The following is a 24,512-nucleotide window of genomic DNA, read 5'->3' as shown; positions in this document are numbered from 1 at the left end:
AACCAATTAATTTGTTACTGAGGTCAGAAAAAAGTAAAAAAAAAAGTCTTTTATCGGTTCAAAACTCTTTATGAACTGCACTTTAAAGGCATAAATACTGTACAGGGACATTATTAAAAATTGATTCGTAAATGCATTGAAAACCAATTAATCCTTTCCAGAGGTCAGAAAAAAGTAAAAAAAAGTTTTATCTGTTCAAAACTCTTTACAAAGTGCACTTTAACCGCTTCAAGTCTGGACACTTTCACCCCCTTCCAGTCTGGACACTTTCACCCCCTTCCAGTCTGGACACTTTCACCCCCTTCCAGTCCTGACACTTTCACCCCCCTTCCAGTCTGGACACTTTCACCCCCCTTCCAGTCTGGACACTTTCACCCCCTTCCAGTCCGGACACTTTCACCCCCTTCCAGTCCGGACACTTTCCCCCCTTCCAGTCCGGACACTTTCCCCCCCTTCCAGTCCGGACACTTTCCCGCCCTTCCAGTCCGGACACTTTCACCCCCCTTCCAGTCTGGACACTTTCACACCCCTTGCAGTCTGGACACTTTCACCCCCTTCCAGTCCGGGCACTTTCCCCCTCTTCCAGTCCAGACACTTTCACCCCCTTCCAGTCCGGACACTTTCCCCCCCTTCCAGTCCGGACACTTTCCCCCCCTTCCAGTCCGGACACTTTCACCCCCTTCCAGTCCGGACACTTTCCCCCCTTTCCAGTCCGGACACTTTCCCCCCCTTCCAGTCCGGACACTTTTCCCCCCTTCCAGTCCGGACATTTTTACCACCTTCCAGTCCGGACGCTTTCCCCCCCCTTCCAGTCCGGACGCTTTCCCCCCCTTCCAGTCCGGACGCTTTCCTCCCCTTCCAGTCCGGACGCTTTCCCCCCCTTCCAGTCCGGACACTTTCCCCCCCTTCCAGTCCGGACACTTTCCCCCCCTTCCAGTCCGGACACTTTCCCCCCCTTACAGTCCGGACACTTTCACCCCCTTCCAGTCCGGACACTTTCACCCCCTTCCAGTCCGGACACTTTCCCCCCCTTCCAGTCCGGACACTTTCCCCCCCTTCCAGTCCGGACACTTTCCCGCCCTTCCAGTCCGGACACTTTCACCCCCCTTCCAGTCTGGACACTTTCACACCCCTTCCAGTCTGGACACTTTCACCCCCTTCCAGTCCGGACACTTTCCCCCTCTTCCAGTCCAGACACTTTCCCCCTCTTCCAGTCCAGACACTTTCACCCCCTTCCAGTCCGGACACTTTCCCCCCCTTCCAGTCCGGACACTTTCCCCCCCTTCCAGTCCGGACACTTTCACCCCATTCCAGTCCGGACACTTTCACCCCCTTCCAGTCTGGACACTTTCACCCCCTTCCAGTCCGGACACTTTCACCCCCTTCCAGTCCGGACACTTTCCCCCCTTTCCAGTCCGGACACTTTCCCCCCCTTCCAGTCCGGACACTTTTCCCCCCTTCCAGTCCGGACATTTTTACCACCTTCCAGTCCAGACGCTTTCCCCCCCCTTCCAGTCCGGACGCTTTCCCCCCTTCCAGTCCGGACGCTTTCCCCCCCTTCCAGTCCGGACGCTTTCCCCCCCTTCCAGTCCGGACACTTTCCCCCCCTTCCAGTCCGGACACTTTCCCCCCCTTCCAGTCCGGACACTTTCCCCCCCTTACAGTCCGGACACTTTCCCCCCCTTCCTGTCCAGGCCAATTTTCAGCTTCCAGCGCTATCACACTTTGAATGACAATTGCGCGGTCATACAACACTGGACCCGTATAAATTTTTTTGCATTTTTTTTGAGACAGATAAAACTTTATTTTGGTGGTATTTATTCACCGCTGGGATTTTTTTTTTTTTTTTGCTATATAAATGAAAAAGTCCAAAAATGTTGAATAAAAGCGTTTTTCTTATAAGTGCCGAGGGTTTATGTTGACTTTAGGTTCTTCCTGTTCTTCCTTTCACTTTTCTTTATGTAGTGCAGTGTTGAGTTGCTGAGCTGTTTTTATTGTTACGCCATCTATTGCTATGTGTAATGTAAAAAAAGAAAAAGCGAAGAATGAAGCTTTTAATACCAGCAATGCCTTGCAGACCTCTTTGACTTCTTCGTTGACTTTCTATGGTTGATGTCCTTGAATGATAGAAAAGAGCGTTGGTGTGGTGGTGGTGGTGTCCTTGGTGTCAGTCCATAGGAATCTTGCTCAGAGACACATCATTCCAGGCACAACTGTGTGTTTGACTGTCTTAGGATTGTGTTGTTTTCAGTCTGTGAAGGTCAAAAAAGAGCATTATCATCTGCAACGCGCCCACTCAATGATTCCATCGCCTTTCCTCAGCATTCCGATCCCCTATAGAATAAAGAAGAACTCTAGGAAGCACTGTCTATATAGAAACATTTCCCTCACAAAATTCCGGGATTACTGCGCCAACGCCACAAAAAAACGGGGTGAGGCGTGTCAAGGTGTTGTCGGGCTTTTTTGTGTCATTGATGCAGTAAAGGCTTCTTTCTGGCAACTCGACCATGCAGCTCATTTTTGTTCAATTGTCGTCATATTGTGCTCCTTGAAAAAACCACGCCATCTTTTCCCAGAGCAGCCTGAAGTTACCTGTGGGGGGTTTTCTTTGCATCCCGAACCATTCTGCTGGTAGTCAGGGCTGAAATCTTTCTTGGTCTTCCTGACCTTGGCTTGGTATCAAGAAATACCCAAATTTTCCACTTCTTCATAAATAATTGAACAGTACTGACTGGCATATTCAAGGCTTTGGATATTTTTTTTAGATCTCTTTCCATCTTTATAAAGTTCCATTACCTTGTTACGCAGGTCTTTTGACAATTCTTTTCTGCTCCCCATGGCTCAGTATCTAGCTTGCTCAGTGCATCCACGTGAGAGCTAACACACGCACTGACTATTTATACACTGATACTAATTGCAATTTAAAAAGCCGCAAATGTGAGAAATATTTGTATCCTGAATATCTTTTTTTTCTGCAATCTTTTTTGTCTTCCTGACCTTGGCTTGTTATCAAGAGATCCCCGAATTTTCCACTTCTTAATAAATGATTGAACAGCACGGACTGGCATATTCAAGGCTTTGGATATCTTTTTATATCCTTTTCCTTCTTTATAAAGAAACGTTTGAGCACAACTGTATCATGAAAGTATGTCTGCATCCCTGCACCCGGCTTCAAATGCTTCCTTATGCACCAACATAAGTCGCAGTCTGTCTGAACAATATGGTCACCTGCTGACTCGCACCATCCACAGGCAGTTTAACTCTTTGAAAAGGCACAGAAGCCTAATCCAACACAGTTTTAATTCAAATACTGTATATGCAGCCCAGAGGATGATTTTTCTTTCTTTTGAAGTGTAAGACGACAATGGGGGAACAGCTGAGCAGAGAATTTTTGGCACAATGCAGTCAGGCAAGTACCGTTCTCCTGGCAACTGCCAAACCCAGACACGTCCATCGGATTGCCAGACAGAGAAGCGTGATTGGTCACTCCATAGAACACACCTCCACTGCTCTAGAGTCCAGTGGCGGCGTGCTTTACACCATGGCATCTGACGCTTTGCATTGCACTTGGTGATGGAAGGCTTGGATGCAGCTGCTCGGCCATGGAAACCCATTCCATGAAGCTCTCTATGCACTGTTGTTGGGCTCATCTGAAGGCCACACCAAGTTTGGAGGTCTTTAGCTATTGAGTCTGCAGACAGTTGGCAACTTCTGCGCACTGTGCGCTTCAGCATGCGCTGACCCCGCCCTGTCATGTGACGTGGCCTACCACTTGGTGGCTGAGTGGCTGTTGTTCCCAATTGCTTCTGCTACATCACAACCAGTAATATAATGGAGCCCCGACTTGCCCCTAGAGCAGACTCCATACACGTACTCACGAACTCTTGTTCTTCCAGAGGACTTCTGGGGAACAGATCTGCTGTGAGAGATGGACCACTCATGGCGAGAGTACCGACAACATCTGTCTCACTGCAGGAGGCCGTCCCACCTATCACAAGTACACGCTTCATGACAGGCTGCTTATTAAACCTTTGTTACCCTTGGTAACAATCTTGCAAGCAGATCCCAGTAATCAGTTTCAACCTGATGCTGGCTGCTGGGAGAGTATTTAGTGCCTCCCCTACTAGTGCCTCTTGCTTCAGCTTTTTGCTTCTGCCAGATTCTGGTTGCCATTTGATGCTGATGTTGCTCCTGCCCTATACCCTCCTGCCTTGTTCTCCCTTGTTCTTGATCCTAGTTTTGGTCTCGCCCCTCCCATCTACTGCCCGCACCTCCAGTTTTCCTCTGCTTTTTGGTGTTCCCCATGCTGTATATACTGTATGTAGCAGCGGTCTCCAAATGGTGGCCCTTTGCTTGCTTTTATCCAGGCTTTTGGGCTATTATTCCCCCCACTGTCGTCAACAGTGGGGCATAGGTCCTGCCACTGACACTGATAATATGGCAATATTCCTCCCACTGACACCAATGATGGGGCACTATTCCTCCCACTGACACCAATGATGGGGCACTATTCCTACCACTGACACCAATGATGGGGCACTATTCCTCCCACTGATACCAATGATGGGGCACCATTCCTCCCACTGACACCAATGATGGGGCACTATTCCTCCCACTGATACCAATGATGGGGCACTATTCCTCCCACTGATACCAATGATGGGGCACTATTCCTCCCACTGACACCAATGATGGGGCACTATTCCTCCCACTGACACCAATGATGGACTACTATTCCTCATACTGATAACAATGATGGGACACTATTCCTCCCACTGACACCAATGATGGGGCACTATTCCTCCCACTGACACCAATGATGGACCACTATTCCTCATACTGATACCAATGATGGGGCACTATTCCTCCCACTGACAACAATGATGGGGCACTATTCCTCCCACTGACACCAATGATGGGGCACCATTCCTCCCACTGACACCAATGATGGGGCACTATTCCTCCCACTGATACCAATGATGGGGCACTATTCCTCCTACTGACACCAATGATGGGGCACTATTCCTCCCACTGACACCAATGATGGGGCACTATTCCTCCCACTGACACCAAGATGGACCACTATTCCTCATACTGATAACAATGATGGGACACTATTCCTCCCACTGACACCAATGATGGGGCACTATTCCTCCCACTGACACCAATAATGGGGCACTATTCCTCCCACTGACACAAATGATGGGGCACTATTTCTTCCACTGACACCAATGATGGGACACTATAGAGGGTGTCTATGGGAAGGTTGGACCATTCTTCCAGAAGCACATTTGTCAGGTCAGGCACTGATGTCGGGGGAGGAGGCCTGGCTCACAGTCTCCGCTCTAATTCATCCCAAAGGTGTTCTATGGGGTTGAGGTCAGGACTCTGTGCAGGCCAGTCAAGTTCCTCCACCCCAAACTGGCTTCAGAGACACCCCCTTCTGGGGAACTACAAAATAGGCTGTCAGGCCTAAGAGAAGTACGATGAAGAATTCTCCCTTTTTAACATCGGAACCAACTTTGGGGAGAAAAGGCATCCTTTTGCTCTGACACTTGAACACTGCTTAAACCAAGGCAGACGGCAAGTATTCTACCGCTCTAAACTTCTTTCTGTTATCTCTCTGATGTTGTATTGCTCTGTGTATTTATATATGGTCTCCTCCTCCCATGCCCGCCAACAGGACTTCTCCAGGGTGTCACCCATCCTCTGGAACTCCCTGCCCCAACCCATCAGATTATCACCTATTCTCCTCTCCTTTAGGTGCACCCTGAAAGCCCATCTCTTCAGGGAAGCCTACCCCACCCCCTGCTAACTTGCCGACCTCCTCCACTCTTCCTACCACCCCATCCCCCACAGCTATCTCCTCCTGTGCCACCATCCCCTCCCTCCTAGATTGTAAGCTCCAAAGAGCAGGGCCCTCGAACCCCTCATGTTTTGCATTGTATTGTGTAACGGGGTTAGCTCGGCAGCGGGTGTGTGTGACCCCCTGGATGGGTGCACAACACCAAAAAGACAGGCACAGCACAACAACAGTGAAGGTGAAAACAAACAGGTGCAATTTATTTACAATATTTACAGAAAAATGGTAAACCAAACAGAAACATCAAAATAAATCCTGGCCAATTTGGCTACTTACTGCAACAACAGCTTTCCCTAGCTACCCACTAGGTACAGCCTGCTGCTATACCTAGTTGCTAGTACTTGGAGGCCGGCCACACAGGCTTTGGTCTCTCTGCACACAGATAACACTGTTCAACAAATTTTAATTTTTTGCCAGTTTTGGAAACAAAAGGATCCATTTCTTAATGAATTTCACATTCTGAGTTCAAATATAAGAATGAAATTTGTCAATTTGCTCTAGTTTTTCTGTAAACGGAAAGTTTTCTACTATAGGCGTAATGACTACATAATGCACAATAATTATATAGATAGATGTCTTTCCACAAATATAAAGCAAGTGATATGACTACATAACAAAGCCTGAATGGCATAATATATTGCATAGGATTACCAAGAAAAATTATAGCCATAAGCTAAGTTGAATCATTTTAATACTTAGGATTCTCACTAGTTTTGTCTTCAGTTTGTGTCGGTTTTGCTTCTCTTGGCTTTTCTCTTGTATTCGAGGAAAGGGCTATCTCTTACAACTGTCCAGCAATAGTCAGCAAGCATTGATGGGCTCCATTTACCTTGATATCTTCTTTCCATAGCTGCAATGTCTTGATGGAAGCGCAGATAACTTTTTCTTCTTATTTAGCCCTTTTACAATTGGAGGCACCATACAAAAGTAACAATTACTAACATGATCTGTTGGCTCTCTCCAAATCATTGGCACAGCGAAAGGCATAGATGCCTTTTTTCCATTCAACCATTGCTCCAGTGCCGTCCCACAAGAATTGCAGCATATATGTGGTGCCCAGCTCTTGTCCTGGTCTCCTATCTTGCAGCCAAAATACAAGTTGTAGGCTTTCCTAATCATTCCTGTTATCCTCCTTTTTTGTGAGATAAAAGTTATTTCACCGCAGATATAGCAGAAATTATCTGCTTTATTCACACAAGTTCAAGGCATTACTGAGTAGCCTATATAAGCAGAAAACGAAATGTAAAGACGAACTCCAATCAGCTACAGATACTGCAGCTTTTATGCAGTGAAGTGATGCAATTAAAGGCTAATATTGCATCATCTCAGTATACATGACATTTTCTATTGGTCACCAGTATCAATTGCCCAATATGCAGCTGAAGTTGCATCATAATTTTGAATGGCTTACGTCATTAGATGGGTGAATATATCATGGAAACTAGAGCCAATCAACATTTTTTAGGGTCATTTTTGTTTTCAGCACCCCAAAATTATGTAAGATTAGCTAATTTTATGCCCAAGACTTTTTACCTGTTGAACAGTGTAACAGGTCAGCTCCCCAGACAGTTCAGGCACAGATCTGGTTCCAGGTTGGAGCAACTCCCTAAGCACTCTGGGAAGTTTTATACAGGTGGTAATGAGCCCACTACCTTCAGCTGGGCTCATTACCTCAGTGCTGAAGGACTCAGCACTTCCCTCTAGTGGTACAAATCCCCATAAAGCCTGAACCTCGGACAAATATATCGTCCATCCAGGACGCAACCAGGTGATTTCACCTGCCTACTGTCACAATTGTATTGTTATTGTTCTGTCCCACATTGTAATGTACAGCGCTGAGCGAACTATTGGAGCTTTATAAATACTGTATAATAATAATAATATTATATATACAGTATATTGGCTACATCTTTTTCTGTAAATACTTTTATTGCACCATTTTGACCTTTTTAGTAAAAAATCTTATTTTCTGAAAAGTGTTGAACTGTTTCTAAAGCTCTTTAATGCAAACTAAGAATCCCTGCCTCTGAAGAGCGCTACTGTGTGTTTTAAACCTCTATATACATCTGCCTGCGGTGACAGTGTGTATACAGATGATTATTCAAACATCATAGGGGGTGGTGGCAGTGTGAAGGGTTAATTGCGTAATTAACCTGACCCGGTAACAATGGCTCTCAGGCTGCGGTACATAAGATTGTGGTCTGGTGCGCTGGAAAAATCTTTGTGCAGGGTGCAGCTGAGCGTGGCATTGTTATGCATGTGACAGCGCAGTTTTAGATTGGCTAGTCCTTCGGTCACAAGTCGGTGAGAAGGGCTGGGGGTCTGACGCCGCAACCGTCACATAGACATCCATCAGTAAAGACAGCCTTCAGAACAGACCTGTTTCCCAGGCCTAACCCCTCAGTACATATCCCATTCCAGCCTTACCCCTCAATACAGGCCCATTCTCAACCTAACCCCTCAGTACAGTAATTCCTCCCTCCCCCCCCCCCCACAGTACATTCTCCCAGTCTAGTACAACCCTCCTCTCCCAGCCTAACCCTTCAGTACAGACCCCAACCAGTACAGACCCACCTGGTACAGACCCCCTTTAGTACAGATCTACTTACAGATGCAGGTTCAACATAAACAGGAATAAACTATTCCCAATAATGGGAACTTTGAAGACTCTGTACTAAGGCAAAAGGTGCACAATTAAGTTCAATAAAATAATAGAATTTTATTGATAACAATACAAACACTAAAAATGAATCACTTATGACCACATGAATGCATCTGCAATACATAGAAAAATCACATTAAAAAAACCCAGAAAATTATACATAGAATCCAGAATTGATGCTCGTACGTTCCTGCTGACTTTGCCCAACGTGTTTCGTAGCCTAATCACTGCTTCTTCAGGGACACCGCAGAAGCATCACAATATTACGATAGGTCAAGCATACAAGAATTCCAAAGCTCCATTGGGTTGCCACCAGTAGTCATGTGTCCTCCAAGCCTCCATCACAAAAGGCGGGGAATGGGGTTAGAGGCACTGGACCACACAAGGAGAAGACAGAGGTCTTACCGGACTAACGACCAGCACAGCAAGAAGTGTCCACTCAGGTCCCAGTAATCAGCATCAACTGCAGGGTGGCATGTTTAGAATAAGGGAGGTCTTCCCCTGGGCTGTCTCCAAGGAGGAGCCTTCCCTTGGTTCTAAAAAGCTGCTGTCAAACAGGTAGAATTGGCGTTAGAGTGCCAGTACCTGGTAGGGGCTGTATGCCACCGCATCCCCCTAAGTACAACACTGAACAAAGGAAGGGTTGGCCACTTAAGGGTTGTTCATCATCTCGATGCCACAAAACAAATTCTTCATCAAATCTCCTGACTTCCACTTGGCGCGGCACTGCCCTGGCCTCAGACTTAGGCCTATGTCTGTCCCTGCTCTACGCAGGTCTCTTACAACTCTCTATGCACACATACACTTATGGGGGCAGTAAAACATGGCTCAGTCGTGGGTATTTACCCCCACCCCGGCCAGCTGAAAAGGTGTAAACGAGCCCGTTATGAGTTGTCCCCCAGACCACACTCACTTTATAGGTGATCCCTCCCCTAACTATGTGGGAAACCAGCCACTTGGGCAATGACCCCCTCAATATTACCCTTTATTAAGCTACTGCCCATGATCAGTAACTCAAATAAGAGAGATCAGTGCTATCTTAATAGAATCATGGGCCCCTGGGAAAAGTAATGCACTGGGGCCCATACCAGCCTGAATCAGGTATCCCCATACATCAGGTGTCCCCATCACAATTTTCCCATACATCAGGTATCCCCATCATAGCGCCCCCATACATCAGGTGTACCCATCACAGTGCCCCATACATCAGGTATCCCCATCACAGTGCCTCCATACATCAGGTATCCCCATCACAGCGCCCCCATACATCAGGTGTCCCCATCACAGTGCCCCCATACATCAGGTGTCCCCATCACAGCGCCCCCATACATCAGGTGTCCCCATCACAGCGCCCCCTTACATCAGCTGTCCCCATCACAGCGCCCCCATACATCAGGTGTCCCCATCACAGCGCCCCCATACATCAGGCGTCCCCATCACAGCGCCCCCTTACATGAGCTGTCCCCATCACAGCGCCCCCATACATCAGCTGTCCCCATCACAGCGCCCCCATACATCAGCTGTCCCCATCACAGCGCCCCCATACATCAGGTGTCCCCATCACAGCGCCCCCATACATCAGGTGTCCCCATCACATTGCCCCCATACATCAGGCGTACCCATCACAGCGCCCCCATACATCAGGCGTACCCATCATAGTGCCCCCATACATCAGGCGTCCCCATCACAGTGCCCCCATACATCAGGTGTCCCCATCACAGCGCCCCCATACATCAGGTATCCCCATCACAGCACCCCCATACATCAGGTGTCCCCATCACAGCGCCCCCATACATCAGGTGTCCCCAACACAGTGTCCCCATCCATCAGGAGTCCCATCACAGTGTCCCCTTACATCAGGAGTCCCCATCATTGTGTCCCCATCACAGTGTCCCCATACATCCGGTGTCCCCATCCATCAGGTGTCACCATCACAGTGTCTCCTTGCATCAGGAATCCCCATCAGTGTCTTCATCACAGTATCCCCTTACATCACAGTGTCCCCATCATAGTGTATCCATACATCAGGTGTCTCCATCACAGTGCCCCTATCCATCAGGTGTCCCCATCACAGTGTTCCCATACATCAGGTGTACCCATCACAGTATCCCTATCCATCAGGTGTTCCCATTACAGTATCCCTATCCATCAGGTGTTCCCATCACAGTGTCCCCATCAGTGTCACCACACATCAGGTGTCCCCATCACAGTGTCCCCATCACAGTGTCACCACACATCAGGTGTCCCCATCACAGTGTCCCCATCACAGTGTCACCATACATCAGGTGTCCCCATTATAGTGTACTTATACATTAGGTCTCCCCATCACAGTGTCCCATTCAGTTGTGCCCACCCCCTTCCCCCTTGTACTCACAGATCACAAATGCTGTTACCACCTGCAATGAAGGCAGCTCCTCTTTTCTCTCCCATGCTGAGACTGAGGTGAGTTCTCAATCTCAGTGTGGGCTCTCTTCCACCCCCTGCAGGAGGGAGGAGAAAGCTGAATCCTCTCTCCAGACAGCCACTGCTTCTTCTTACAGAAGTGTGAAAGATGAGAGGCACACTTGGCCAAATCACCAGTAAACCCCCCTTTCCCCAACACAATGCCCTGGCTTCCCCTTTGTCCTAGAAGTGATCATGAGGCCCCCATGCACCTGGGGCCCCTGGGCAGCGCTGAGGTGTGCCTATTCAACAAAGTGGTTACAATGGCAAAACTTCAGATACAGTAAAGTCAGTTGGGTCAGTCTCGGATCTCTGGCCACTCGCTGTTGGGTGTGCAGAATACCCGTGAACCAATGGCAGTTTGAGTCATGTGACCCATAGAGATTAGGCCTTCCATTCGCTTCCTTATCGATGTTACCAATATTGTGACATTTGAAAGAAATGCGGAATGATTGCAGCACGTGCCTATTGTGCCGTGTTCTGTTCATGTCACGAAGGCCGAATGACAGGATGCCCACATGGGCCGCATTGAGTGTGCCTCCACCCCGTGAGAGCACAAAACAAACAGTTCCCCTCATATCATTGCTGGCACTTAGGATGACTAACAGATGGAAGGTTCAGCTTATGTGTTCTATTATGTGAGCTCAGAGCCTGAAATATTTTACCTCTGGCATCCGCTGTCAGTGACTCACCTCCTGCAAGCTGCCGCCTTGTGACACAGAAATATTCTATGTGTTGACACAGTGAGAGTATCATCATAAAAAACATTGTAAGGAAAGATAAAATACAATGATATATTATCATACAACAGTATATTAAAATACAAGGATGCAAGAGAAAAACAATGATACAATAAAATACAGTGATACGATATATCAAATACAATGATACATGAAAATACAGCAATACAATAAAATACAAGGATACATTAATGATTAAAATACAAAGATACAATAACATACAACAATACAATAAAATACAACAATACATTAAAAGACAAAGATACAATAAAATACAACAATACAATAGAATACAAAGATACAATAGCATACAACAATACAATAAAAGACAAAGATACAATAAAATACAACAATACAATAAAATGCAAGAATACAATAAAATACAATGATACAATAAAAGACAAAGATACAATAAAATACAACAATAAAAACAAAACAAAGATACAATAAAATACAACAATAAAATAAAAGCCAAAGATACAATAACATACAACAATACAATAAAAGACAAAGATACAATAAAATACAACAATACAATAGAATACAAAGATACAATAGCATACAACAATACAATAAAAGACAAAGATACAATAAAATACAACAATACAATAAAATGCAAGAATACAATAAAATACAATGATACAATAAAAGACAAAGATACAATAAAATACAACAATAAAAAAAAAACAAAGATACAATAAAATACAACAATAAAATAAAAGCCAAAGATACAATAACATACAACAATACAATAAAAGACAAAGATACAATAAAATACAATAAAAGACAATTTTACAATATATCAAATACAATGATACAAGAAAATACAATACAATACAGGGATACGTTAAAATACAAAGATAAAATAAAATACAACAATACAATAAAATACAATTTTACAATATATCAAATACAATGATACAAGAAAATACAATACAATACAGGGATACGTTAAAATACAAAGATAAAATAAAATACAACAATACAATAAAATACAGTGATACGATATATCAAATACAATGATACATGAAAATACAGCAATACAATAAAATACAAGGATACAATAAAATACAACAAAAGAATAAAATACATTGATATGATATATATCAAATATAATGATACATGAAAATACAGCAATACAATAAAATACAATATTACAATAAAATACAATTATACAATATATCAAATACAATGATGCAAGAAAATACAACAATACAATAAAATAAAGCAATAAAATACAATATACAATATCTCAAATATAATAATACAATAAAATACAACAATACAATAAAATACAATAATACAAGAAGATGCTATGATACAATAAAATACAGCAATACAATAATGCAATTAATCAAATAAAATTATACAATACGTATATCAAATACAATAATTCAAGAAGATACTATGATATGATAAAATACAATTATACATTAAATCAAATACAATGACACAGGAAAATACAAAAATGCTATAAAATAAAGCAATACAGTAAAATACAATGATACAGTATCTCAAATATAATAATACAACAAAAATAATTGCAATTAAAAACAATACAATACAATGATACATATATCACATACAATAATACAAGAAGATACTATGAAACAATAAAATACAGCAATAAAAAAAAATACAATGATGCAATAAAATACAGCAATACAATGATACAATATATCAAATACAACAATATAAGAAGATAAAAGGATACAGTAAAATACAACAATACAATAATATAAGATACAATGATACAATATATCTAATACAATAATACAACAAGATAAAAGGATACAGTAAAATACAACGATACAATCATCCAAAAAATACAATGATACAAGGAAGTATGAGGATACAATAAAAGACAACAATGCAGTAAAATACAATGATATAATAAGATACAAGAATACAATAATATACAATACAATAAAATACAACATGTGGGAAAGTGTCTCAAGTGTAGCACTTCCCAGGACGCAGTCTTCTCACAAGATTTTGTTTGGGATATTCTTGCCCACTTTTATTGAAAGAAAGTTCTAGGAACACACAGGGGTTTCCCTCGCAGGGGTTTTCAGCATCCTTCTTCCATAGATGCAACTAAGTCATTCACTTTCTTGCTTTAAAAAAGTCCTGGATTCTTTCTTGGATACACAGAATATAACTGGACATAACATTTATAGGTAAAGTTGATCCACGGAATATCCGATTGCCTCTCGGGGGATCAGGAAGGAATTTTTTTCCCTGCAGGAGCAAATTGGATCGTACTTTGCTGGGGGTTTTTTTGCCTTCCTCTGGATCAAATGTGGGTGTAGGATTATAACTTTTTTTTTCTTTAATGGTTGAACTGGATGGACTTTTTTTTTTTTTTTTCAGCCAGACTAACTATGTAGCTTTCAGCCTCCTTGATTGCTCTTGCAACGTGGATTCTCCTGCCTCACAGGCTTCATTCCCTTGTCAATCTACTCAACAGACAATCCTCACATCTCAGGCTCCTGTTGTCAGGACCTGGATCTGACCAGCAAACATCTGCTGTGTCTGGCAATATCTCTTCTTGTTGAATGACCTGAGATGCTGTACAGCTCCCTGCCTGATTCCTTAGACAACCTTGCCTTTTTGTCTTGTTTCTCTTGAACCCTTTGCTCCTCCCATTAACTTTTTTATTTAAGCCATGCCTTTGAACTTCGTCTTTGCCAGATTATTATGCTCTCTCCAGCCCATATCTTCCTCTTGCCCTTGTCACTCCTCCTGCCATCTGTATCCTTGCTACCACTTACCGACCTTTCCCTTGTTCCTGCACTACACTTCTTCTGACGATCCAGCTGTCTGGTTTGATTCTGAAACCTCTGGTGACCTTCAGTGGCCATCTTGATGTGGGACATTATAAAATGGGTCTCCCATGTCATTTGGAATCACCTGGAGCGCGTGGTAGGTCAGGGACTGAGACCCCCCCTTATTAGGGAAAGTTCATGGCACAGGGAAAGGTTCATGGCGAGTAGGGTCCAATCAGGAATACCAGGAGACATCCTGGTATTCCGGTATCTGGCCATCCCGGTGCACTGTCAACCATCACCCGTCCAACAGAAGACCTCCTTTGGTAACATCGTATAAACACCAATCGTTCTATTACCAGTGCCAATAAATTATGTTGTTTTGTATATGATATACAAGACAAACTGAACATCAAGAACTGTGTGTGTGGTCCAGGGGCGGACTGACCATTTGGAAACTCAGCACTGCCCGAGGGCCCGGGGGCAGTAGGGGGCCCCATGAGATGCCCCTGGTACCTTTTTCATAGGCTTTTTTAAGTTTGGGCAAGGACACAGGGGCCCCATGATCCCCTTTTGCCCGGGGGCCCCATGAGTTGTCAGTCCGCCCCTGGTGTGGTCTCTCCTGGATAGGGTACGCTGGGCCTGGGTTTGAGTTGTAGCCGAGTAGCCACCCCTGATCAGACCACCAGATATCAGGAGCAAACCTGCCATTCCGTTGGCAGATTTAAAACATTGAATGAGACCTTCCACGGTGAGTGATGATGCTCATGAATCCCTGCACTCACAAAATGTCCTTAGTCTTCCGGGTTGAGTAACTCTGGCTGTAATTCAACCTGAAAGACTGGGGACATCTTGTGTTGAAAAGAGATTAGTGCAAAAGAACACTAGGGGGGAAGTTTCTAAAAAAAAAAAAAAAAAAAAAGCCTGGAGCAGTGCTTCACCAGCACTGCAATGCAGCAGAATGTCGCTTTTGTTTTAACTCTTCCTCTCTCAGTCTTAGTACTGCTGTTAGGATGCAGATCTGAACCTACAGCTTCTGCCGTGTCTGGCAATGTCTCCTCTTGCTGAACTACCTGGAATGCTGGACAGCTCTCCCGGAACAATTCCTTGAATGAACCTGCCTTGAATCTTGTTTCTTTTGAGCCTTGAACCCTTTGCTCCTCCCATGAACTTCCTATTAAAGCCATGCCTTAGCACTTCTTGTTAGTTAAACTACTGTGCTCGCTCCAGCCAATATTGCTCTTGTTACTCCTGCTACCATACATATCTTCACTACCACTTGTTACCGACATTTGACTTGTTCCTTGACTGCACTTCTGCTTGATCCCAACCTTCAACCACTTGTTATGGACCTTTAGTTTGTTCCTCGACTACGCTTCTGCTTGATTCCAACCTTCAACTGCTTGTTATAGACCTTTAGTTTGTTCCTTGACTATGCTTCTGCTTCATCCCAACCTTCAACCGCTTGTTAAAGACCTTTAGTTTGTTCTTTGACTATGCTTCTGCTTGATCCCAACCTTCAGCCATTTGTTACCAACTTTTAATTTGTTCCTCGACTACACTCCTGCTTCATCCCAACCTTCAATCGTTTGTTACGCACCTTTAATTTGTTCCACCACTATGCTTCTGCTTCATTCCAACCTTCAAGCGCTTGTTAAAGACCTTTAGTTTGTTCCTTGACTACACTTCTGCTTGATCCCAACCTTCAACCGTTTGTTACGCATCTTTAGTTTGTTCCTTGACTACACTTCTGCTTCATCTCAACCTTCAACCGTTTGTTACGCATCTTTAGTTTGTTCCTTGACTATGCTTCTGCTTCATCTCAACCTTCAACCGTTTGTTACGCATCTTTAGTTTGTTCCTTGACTACACTTCTGCTTGATCCCAACCTTCAACCGTTTGTTACGCATCTTTAGTTTGTTCCTTGACTACGCTTCTGTTTGATCCCAACCTTCAACCGCTTGTTACCAACTTTTAATTTGTTCCTCGACTACACTTCTGCTTGATCCAAACCTTCAACTGCTTCTTAAAGACCTTTAGTTTGTTCTTTGACTATGCTTCTGCTTGATCCCAACCTTCAACCGCTTGTTACCGACCTTTAATTTGTTCCTCGATTACACTTCTGCTTGATCCCAACTTTCAACCGCTTGTTACAGACCTTTAATTTGTTCCATCACTATGCTGCTGCTTCATCCCAACCTTCAACCACTTGTTAAAGACCTTTAGTTTGTTCCTTGACTATGCTTCTGCTTGATCCCAACCTTCAACCGTTTGTTACGGACCTTTAATTTGTTCTGCGACTATGCTTCTGCTGGTCCCCTACCTGCTATATCTGATACTGGTACCAGAGAAGCAGGCAGAATGAGGTCCGGTAGCAAGCCAAGGTCAGCACCCGGAGGATCAGGTAGAGAATAGTCAGAGGCAAGCTGAGGTCAAAATCCACAGAGCAAGGTCAGGAACTTGCCGGGTTAGCAACGGAAGGTCAGTGAGCAAAAGGAACACGGATCACGGGGAGCTGAAGAACATCCAGCAATTAGGATCTCCTAGGCAGCTTGGCGCCAAAGTGTGAGAACGTGCGTGCGGATGCATGCTGGATCACACAAATTCGCCTATGTGTCAGTGCACTCTGGATATTAACCCAAGCTCGTCTGTTTGCTGGTACATGTGCATGAGCATTAGCTGTATGTGCATGAGCATCAGCTGGAGCAGGATCTCCTTTAAGTAGGCAGCTTGGCACCAATGCGGGAGGACGTGCGTGCCGATGCATGCTGGATCACACAAATGTGTCTATGTGTCAGTGCACGCTGGTCAAGCCTGAGCTCGTCTGTTTGCTGGTACATGTGCATGAGCATTAGCTGCATGTGCATGAGCATCAGCTGGAGTAGGATCTCCTTTAAATAGGCAGCTTGGCGCCAATGCGGGAGGACGTGCGCGCCGATGCATGCTGGATCACACAAATGTGCCTATGTGTCAGTGCACGATGGCCAAGCCTGAGCTCGTCTGTTTGCTGGTACATGTGCATGAGCATTAGCTGCATGTGCATGAGCATCAGCTGGAGTAGGATCTCCTTTAAATAGGCAGCTTGGCGCCAATGCGGGAGGACGTGCGCGCCGATGCATGCTGGGTCACACAAATGTGCCTATGTGTCAGTGCACGATGGCCAAGCCAGAGCTCATCTGTTTGCTGGTACATATGCATGAGCATTAACTGCTTGTGCATGAGCATTAGCTGCAGCAGGATCTCCTTTATATAGGCAACTTGGCACCAATGCGGGAGGACGTGCGCGCCGGTGAGTGCTGGATCACAGAAATGTGCCCGTGTGTCAGTGCGTGCTGGTCAAGCCCGAGCTCGTCTGTTTGCTGGTACATGTGCATGAGCATTAGCTGCATGAGGATAAGTATTAGCTGCATGTGCATGAGCATTAGCTGCAGCAGGATCTCCTTTAAATAGGCAGCTTGGCACCAATGCGGGAGGACGTGCGCACCGATGCGTGCTGGATCAAACAAATGTGCCTGTGTGTCAGTGCGCACTGGTCGAGCCCAAGCTCGTCTGTGTGCCGGTACACAAGCATTAGCTGTATTAGTTTCCCGACCAGGGGCGGACTGACCATTTGGAAACTCAGGCACTGCCCGAGGTCCCGGGGTTAGTAGGGGGCCCCATGAGATGCCCCTGGTACCTTTTTCATAGGCTTTTTTGAGTTTGGCCAAGGACACAGGGGCCCCATGGTCCCCTATTGCCCGGGGGCCCGATGAGTTGTCAGTCCGCCCCTGTTCCCGACAGTGATTTCCCTTTGGGCGTATCTCACTAAAAATGACATTTTGTTGCAGGGGATTCCCAAAATCTGATTTGCACCTTTAGTGCAGATTTCTGGGAAATTCAGTGAGCCAATCACTTAAGCAGGAAATGACATTTTTAGGGAGGGGCGTTCGGTATACTGTCTGTGTACAGAGCGCCTCCAGGTGGCCGTATTGCATTTTACAAAAAATGACAGCGACTGCAGATTGAATAGGAAAGGACATTCAATCACAATGTGACTTGTGTAGCGATTTGTATACACATTATTTTTACATTATTATTATTATTATTATACAGTATTTATATAGCGCTTAAAGGTTTGCTCAGCGCTGTACATTATAGTGGGGGACAGAACATGAGACAATACAGAAACAAAACACGAGGGGTTTGAGGGCCCTGCTCTTTCGAGCTCACAATCTAGGCGGGAGGGGACAATATTTTTTAATATATTTTGCAATTTATTTTACCCTTGACTCAATTTAGCAGTAAGTAATATTTTTTTGTTCCATTTTTATTGGGAATCCCACTTCAGAAGGTATCACAAAGATCGGTTTTAGAAAGCCCTGTTGGAAGCTGAGCTTCTACAGAGAAAATAAATAGTCTTCCCACAGTGACAAAAGATGAACGATCGAGGGAGGTAGAGCGACTCCGGGGCCCCGTGTGGAGTAGTGTGCGTAAGATGGATTGTTTATAGCGAAGGTAGGAATTGTGATTTCCTCTCACAAAAACCAGTAGAGGACAATCACTTGAAACGTCCGCTTCTCCGCAAGCCCGTAAAGCCCCAGAATTCACCGGTGGCGATTCCGGACAGATGCCGGTCCCCAAAGCCGGTGAAAAAAAAGCAGCACGCTGCAGATTTTCCATGCAGTAACAGCTTCGTTGTCCCAGACAAATTGACATGAAGCTCCGTCTGGGACCTCCTGTGACGCGTTTCACCCCTCGGTGGGCTTAATGACCAATTTTGACATTACCCTCACCCACATCTTCAATCTCTCCCTCTCCTCAGGCACTTTCCCCTCCCCTCTGAAACATGCACACATCACCCCCATACTTAAAAAGCCCTCCCTGGACCCCAATGACCCGAACAACCTCAGACCCATCTCCCTGCTCCCATTTACATCTAAACTCCTCGAGCGCCTAGTCTACACCCGCCTATGCTCTCACCTCAACGACAACAACCTCCTCGATCCCCTACAGTCCGGCTTCCATCCCCTACACTCCACCGAAACCTCCTTACTCAAACTCTCCAACGACCTGCTAACCGCCAAAGCTAATGGCCATTATTCAGTGCTCCTACTCCTTGACCTCTCTGCGGCCTTCGACACAGTTGACCACCCCCTCCTCCTCAAAATACTACACTCCCTCGGCCTCAGAGATTCTGCTCTCTCCTGGATCTCATCCTACCTGTCACAACGCTCCTTCAGCGTTACCTATAATGCTACCACCTCCCCCTCACTCCCCCTCTCTGTTGGGGTCCCTCAAGGCTCTGTCCTCGGGCCCCTTCTCTTCTCCATCTACACCTCCTCCCTTGGCCAACTCATACACTCTCACGGCTTCAACTACCACCTCTATGCCGACGACACACAAATCTATCTCTCAACCCCCCACCTCACCCCCTTGGTCTCAGCCCGAATCACACACCTACTGAGCGACATATCAGACTGGATGTCGCTCCACTTCCTTAAATTGAACCTCTCCAAAACCGAGTTTCTTGTCTTCCCCCCAGCCCGGACACCACCCCCCATTGATTTCTCCGTCACATCCAACAATGCCACCATCAAACCCGCCCTGCAGGCCAGAGTACTGGGTGTCATTCTGGACTCCAACCTATCCTTCCAGCCCCAAGTCCAATCTTTAACAAACTCGTGCAGACTCCACCTCCGCAACATCGCCAAAATCCGCACGTTCCTAACCCCAGAAACCACTAAACAGCTCATCCACTCCCTCATCATATCACGACTCGACTACTGCAACTCCCTCTTCACTGGCCTGCCTCGCCGCTGGCTATCCCCGCTTCAGTCGATCCTGAATACGGCTGCCAGACTCATTCACCTTTCCAACCGCTCTGTCTCCGCCACCCCCCTCTGCCAATCCCTCCTAACGCTGACGTACAAAACTGTCCACCATACTGCCCCGAACTACATCTCTGACCTAATATCCAAGTACCGCCCAACACGCACACTCCGCTCCTCACAAGACCTCCTTCTCTCTAGTTCCCTGGTCTCCTCCTCCCATGCCCGCCTCCAGGACTTCTCCAGGGTGTCACCCATCCTCTGGAACTCCCTGCCCCAACCCATCAGATTATCACCTACTCTCCTCTCCTTTAGGCGCACCCTGAAAACCCATCTCTTCAGGGAAGCCTACCCCACCCCCTGCTAACTTGCCGACCTCCTCCACTCTTCCTACCACTCCATCCCCCACAGCTATCTCCTCCTGTGCCACCATCCCCTCCCTCCTAGATTGTAAGCTCGAAAGAGCAGGGCCCTCGATCCCCTCATGTATCGCATTGTATTGGTATTGTTCTGTCACATGTTCTGTCTCCCTTTGTAATGTACAGCGCTGAGCGAACTATTGGGGCTTTATAAATACTGTATAATAATAATAATAATAATAATTACTTACATACAGATTAAAATCGGCCCTTTTTTTGCTCAAAAATTACTTAGAACTCTCAAACATCAGAGAATAGGTGCAGGAACTCCCCCATTCTGAATCACTTCTTGTCTCCTCCCCCCTACCCACCTCCGAGCACCATCCCCTGGTTCCACCCCCTACCCAACTCCGAGCACCCTCCCTTGGTTCCACCCCCTACCCACCTCTGAGCACCATCCCTTGGTTCCACCCCCTACTCACCTTTAAGCACCATCCCTTGGTTCCTCCCTCTACCCATCTCTGAGCACCATCCCCTGATTCCTCCCCCTGCCCACCTCCGAGCACTGTCCCTTGGTTCCACCTCCTACCCACCTCTGAGCACTGTCACTTGGTTCCACCCCCTACCCACCTCTGAGCATTGTCCCCTGGATCCACCCACTACCCACCTCTGAGTATCGTCCCTTGGTTCCACCCCCTACCCACCTCTGAGCACCATCCCCTGGTTCCACCCCCTACCCACCTATGAGCACCATCCCTTGGTTCCACCCCCTACCCACCTCCGAGCACCATCCCTTGGTTCCACAACCCTACCCAGCTCTAAACATTGTTCCCTGGTTCCACCCACTACCCACCTATGAGCACCATCCCTTGGTTCCACCCCCTACCCACCTCCAAGCACCATCCCTTGGTTCCTCCCCCTACCCACCTCTGAGCACCATCCCCTGATTCCACCCCCTGCCCACCTCTGAGCACCGTCTCTTGGTTCTACCTCCTACCCACCTCTGAGCACCGTCCCTTGGTTTCACCCCCTACCCTCCTCCAAGCACCGTCCCTTGGTTCCATGCATTACCCACCACTGAGCACCATCCCTTGGTTCTGCCCCCTACCCACCTCCCAGTACCACTCCTTATAGAGAAAACACGGCCAAGTATCATTTTGTGGTGCTGAGTAATTTGTATGGAATTTGTTAATGATAACAAGAAAAGCAATAAAATAGATCCCCCACAGCCGGCAGCAACCGACCCCCTCAGCAACAATAGATCTTCCAGCAACAATGGACCCAAAACACCATTCCAGCAGCAATAAATCCCCCCAGCAATAATGGACCCCAGGAACAAAATAGCACTCCAGCAACAACAGATCTCCCGCAAACCAGCAATAGATCCTTCCCTCAATAGTAGATCCATTCCAGCAACAACAGGTCCCCCACCAGCAACATGAGACCTCCCCAGCAACAATAGACCTCCATGCAGATCCCCTCCAGTGACAATAGATCCCCCAGCAGCCAGCATCAATAGATTTTCCAGCACACCCCAGCACTCCTTGCCATTACATACATTCAATGCTGGAGGTGCCGGAACTGCGTCCCCCCGTGATCCTGCTGAAAAAAAGCCCTGCCAAACATGATACATTTTCTGAACGCAGAGGCACTGCAGAATACATTGGTGGCTGTTGCAATTATTTTTTTTGCATCAAATGCAAATTTTCAGGAAAAAATACCCCTAAATGCATTTTAGCACACGCAAGCACAATGCGATATCCAATTTTTTTTAGGAAAAATATAAAAGATGATGTGTTGAGTAAATAGATACCAAATATGTCAAGATTAAAAATTTCTCACGCCTGTGGAAAGGCTATTTTCTCTTCTAGTCAACTGTTCTTCACATATTGTTGGCAGTAGTAGCAACAGGGCCGTGGATAAGGGGGTACCACCAGTCCTCCTGTATGGGGCCCAGGACAGCAGGGGGGCCCAGGCAGCTGGGGGAATCAGATGTGGGCAGGGAGGGTGATCAGCACAGCGGGGGGGAAAGAATTTTTTTTTTTTTTTAAGTCCGCAAACGTGCAAAGTAGAACAAAAAACCCGTAAGTGATCACAAAAAAAGTGCAAGTGCGAACACCACATGAAAAAGTGCACTTAGGGGTGTGCTTTTGTCCTACCCCTAAAGGGGCTGGACCACTACCCTGATCCCCTGGGGCACGAAGCTCCTGACAGGGACAAGGTTCCCATTTGGTCCTCCTGGCCAAAATGTCTGGTGGACCACCGTTCCTTGTGTCCAGCCGAAGCCGGACACCCAGTACTTGGTCAGGGGGCTCTCCCGAAGAGAAAACCCCCTAGGGATCAGGGGAGGAAGGAACCAAAAGGCCACACATCCTCCCCCTAGACTTCAGGGAAGGCCCGAGGACCCACACCCTCCATCCTGTGAAAAACACACACAAAAGCAAGAAAAAGTGACAAAACGTGGGAGTGAATAAATTAAATAAATAGAAAATAAAAAAGTGGACCGTGCCAAATTGTGCACAGACCAGGCCCTGAGGCCTGTAGCAAAAATTGCCCTGGTCCTAGCCAAAAGGCCTGGTCCTGAGGGCACTGTGCTGGAAAAGTGGAAACGCAGTGACCATGTGCCATCTTCACACTGTGGGGTCCCACACCCAGGTGTTACTAGTGCCACCCCTGAGGGCGTCTACTCAGGGGGCACTGAGTTTGCGGACTTTCTGCCTTCCCAGCCCCTGGCCAGACAAGGTAGATCCGTCCAAATCAGGAGGCACTGGGTCCTTCAGGTCTTCTCGGGGGAATTACTCACGGGCCCCAGCTTCTACTCGTGGGCATTATGCTTTCTGTCCCCCCGGTACTAGCCTTCCAGACCCCCATCATACCAGTGAGGGTACTATACAACAGCCATCCCCGCAAAGCTAGAATGGCCGGGAGCACCCCCACTGGACACTGATAAGAACAGATACTACACTTGATCTTAGCCAAAAGGCCGAGAAGCGGATGGGGGGGGATGCAATTACAGGAACCGATCCCCAGTATGGCTCTCTCTGCAGCAGCTGAAAGCCAGCTTCTTCTCCTCTCCCTCCAGGTGGCTCTAAGCTGCTTCAGGGAGAGCCATACAGGGGATCTGTTCCAGTAATTCCCCCCCCCCACAGCACCCATCACCCTCCATGTGCACCATACATTTCCCTCTGCTGCCTATGCCCCCACCCCCGCAGTACTGACAGCTTCCCTCTTCTCCTTCTCACTGGCAGCTGCAAGCACACAACAGGATCCTTCAGGATGGAAAGCAGGAAACGGTCGGGTAAACATGTCACGTTTTCCAGCCCCTTCCTTTCCTGAATGAATGCAATAAGTGATCGGTAGCAATAAACTGTGTTTTTTTTTTTGGGGGGGGGGGGATTGGGGGGGCCCTGTCAAGTTGGCTGTATGAGGCCCCATGGTTTCTAACAGCAGTCCTGGTGATCGGTATCATTCACTCATTGTGTTCATTCATAACTGAAGCATAGTAAACTGTGTTTTTTTTTTATTTGTTTTTTTAGGGGGCCCTGTCAGGTTGGCTGTATGGGGCCCCATGGTTTCTAACAGCAGCCCTGGTGATCGGTACCAATCACTCATTGTATTCATTCATAACTGAAGCATAGTAAACTGTTTGTTTTGGGGGGGTTTAGGGGACCCTGTCAAGTTGGCTGTATGGGGCCCCGTAGTTTCTAACAGCGGCCCTGGTGATCGGTACCAATCACTCAATGTGTTCATTTATAACTGAAGCATAGTAAACTGTGTTTTTTTTTTAGCGGGCCGTGTCAGGTTGGCTGTATGAGGCCCCATAGTTTCTAACAGCAGCCCTGGTGACCGGTATCATTCACTCATTGTGTTC

General features: G+C 46.5%; 1 pseudogene; it reads right to left on the bottom strand.

Moving 5' to 3' along the window:
* Window positions 1-23,469: 23,469 nt before the first annotated feature.
* On the bottom strand, window positions 23,470-23,636 carry LOC149436255 (U2 spliceosomal RNA; annotated as a pseudogene).
* Window positions 23,637-24,512: the final 876 nt, after the last annotated feature.

Source organism: Staurois parvus, unplaced genomic scaffold (assembly GCF_062004578.1).
Source record: "Staurois parvus isolate SC_StPar_1 unplaced genomic scaffold, SC_StPar_1.0 ptg001389l, whole genome shotgun sequence".
NCBI lineage: Eukaryota > Metazoa > Chordata > Amphibia > Anura > Ranidae > Staurois > Staurois parvus.
Note: the sequence above shows the minus strand (reverse complement) of the source record. Positions and strands in the feature narration are given on the sequence as shown.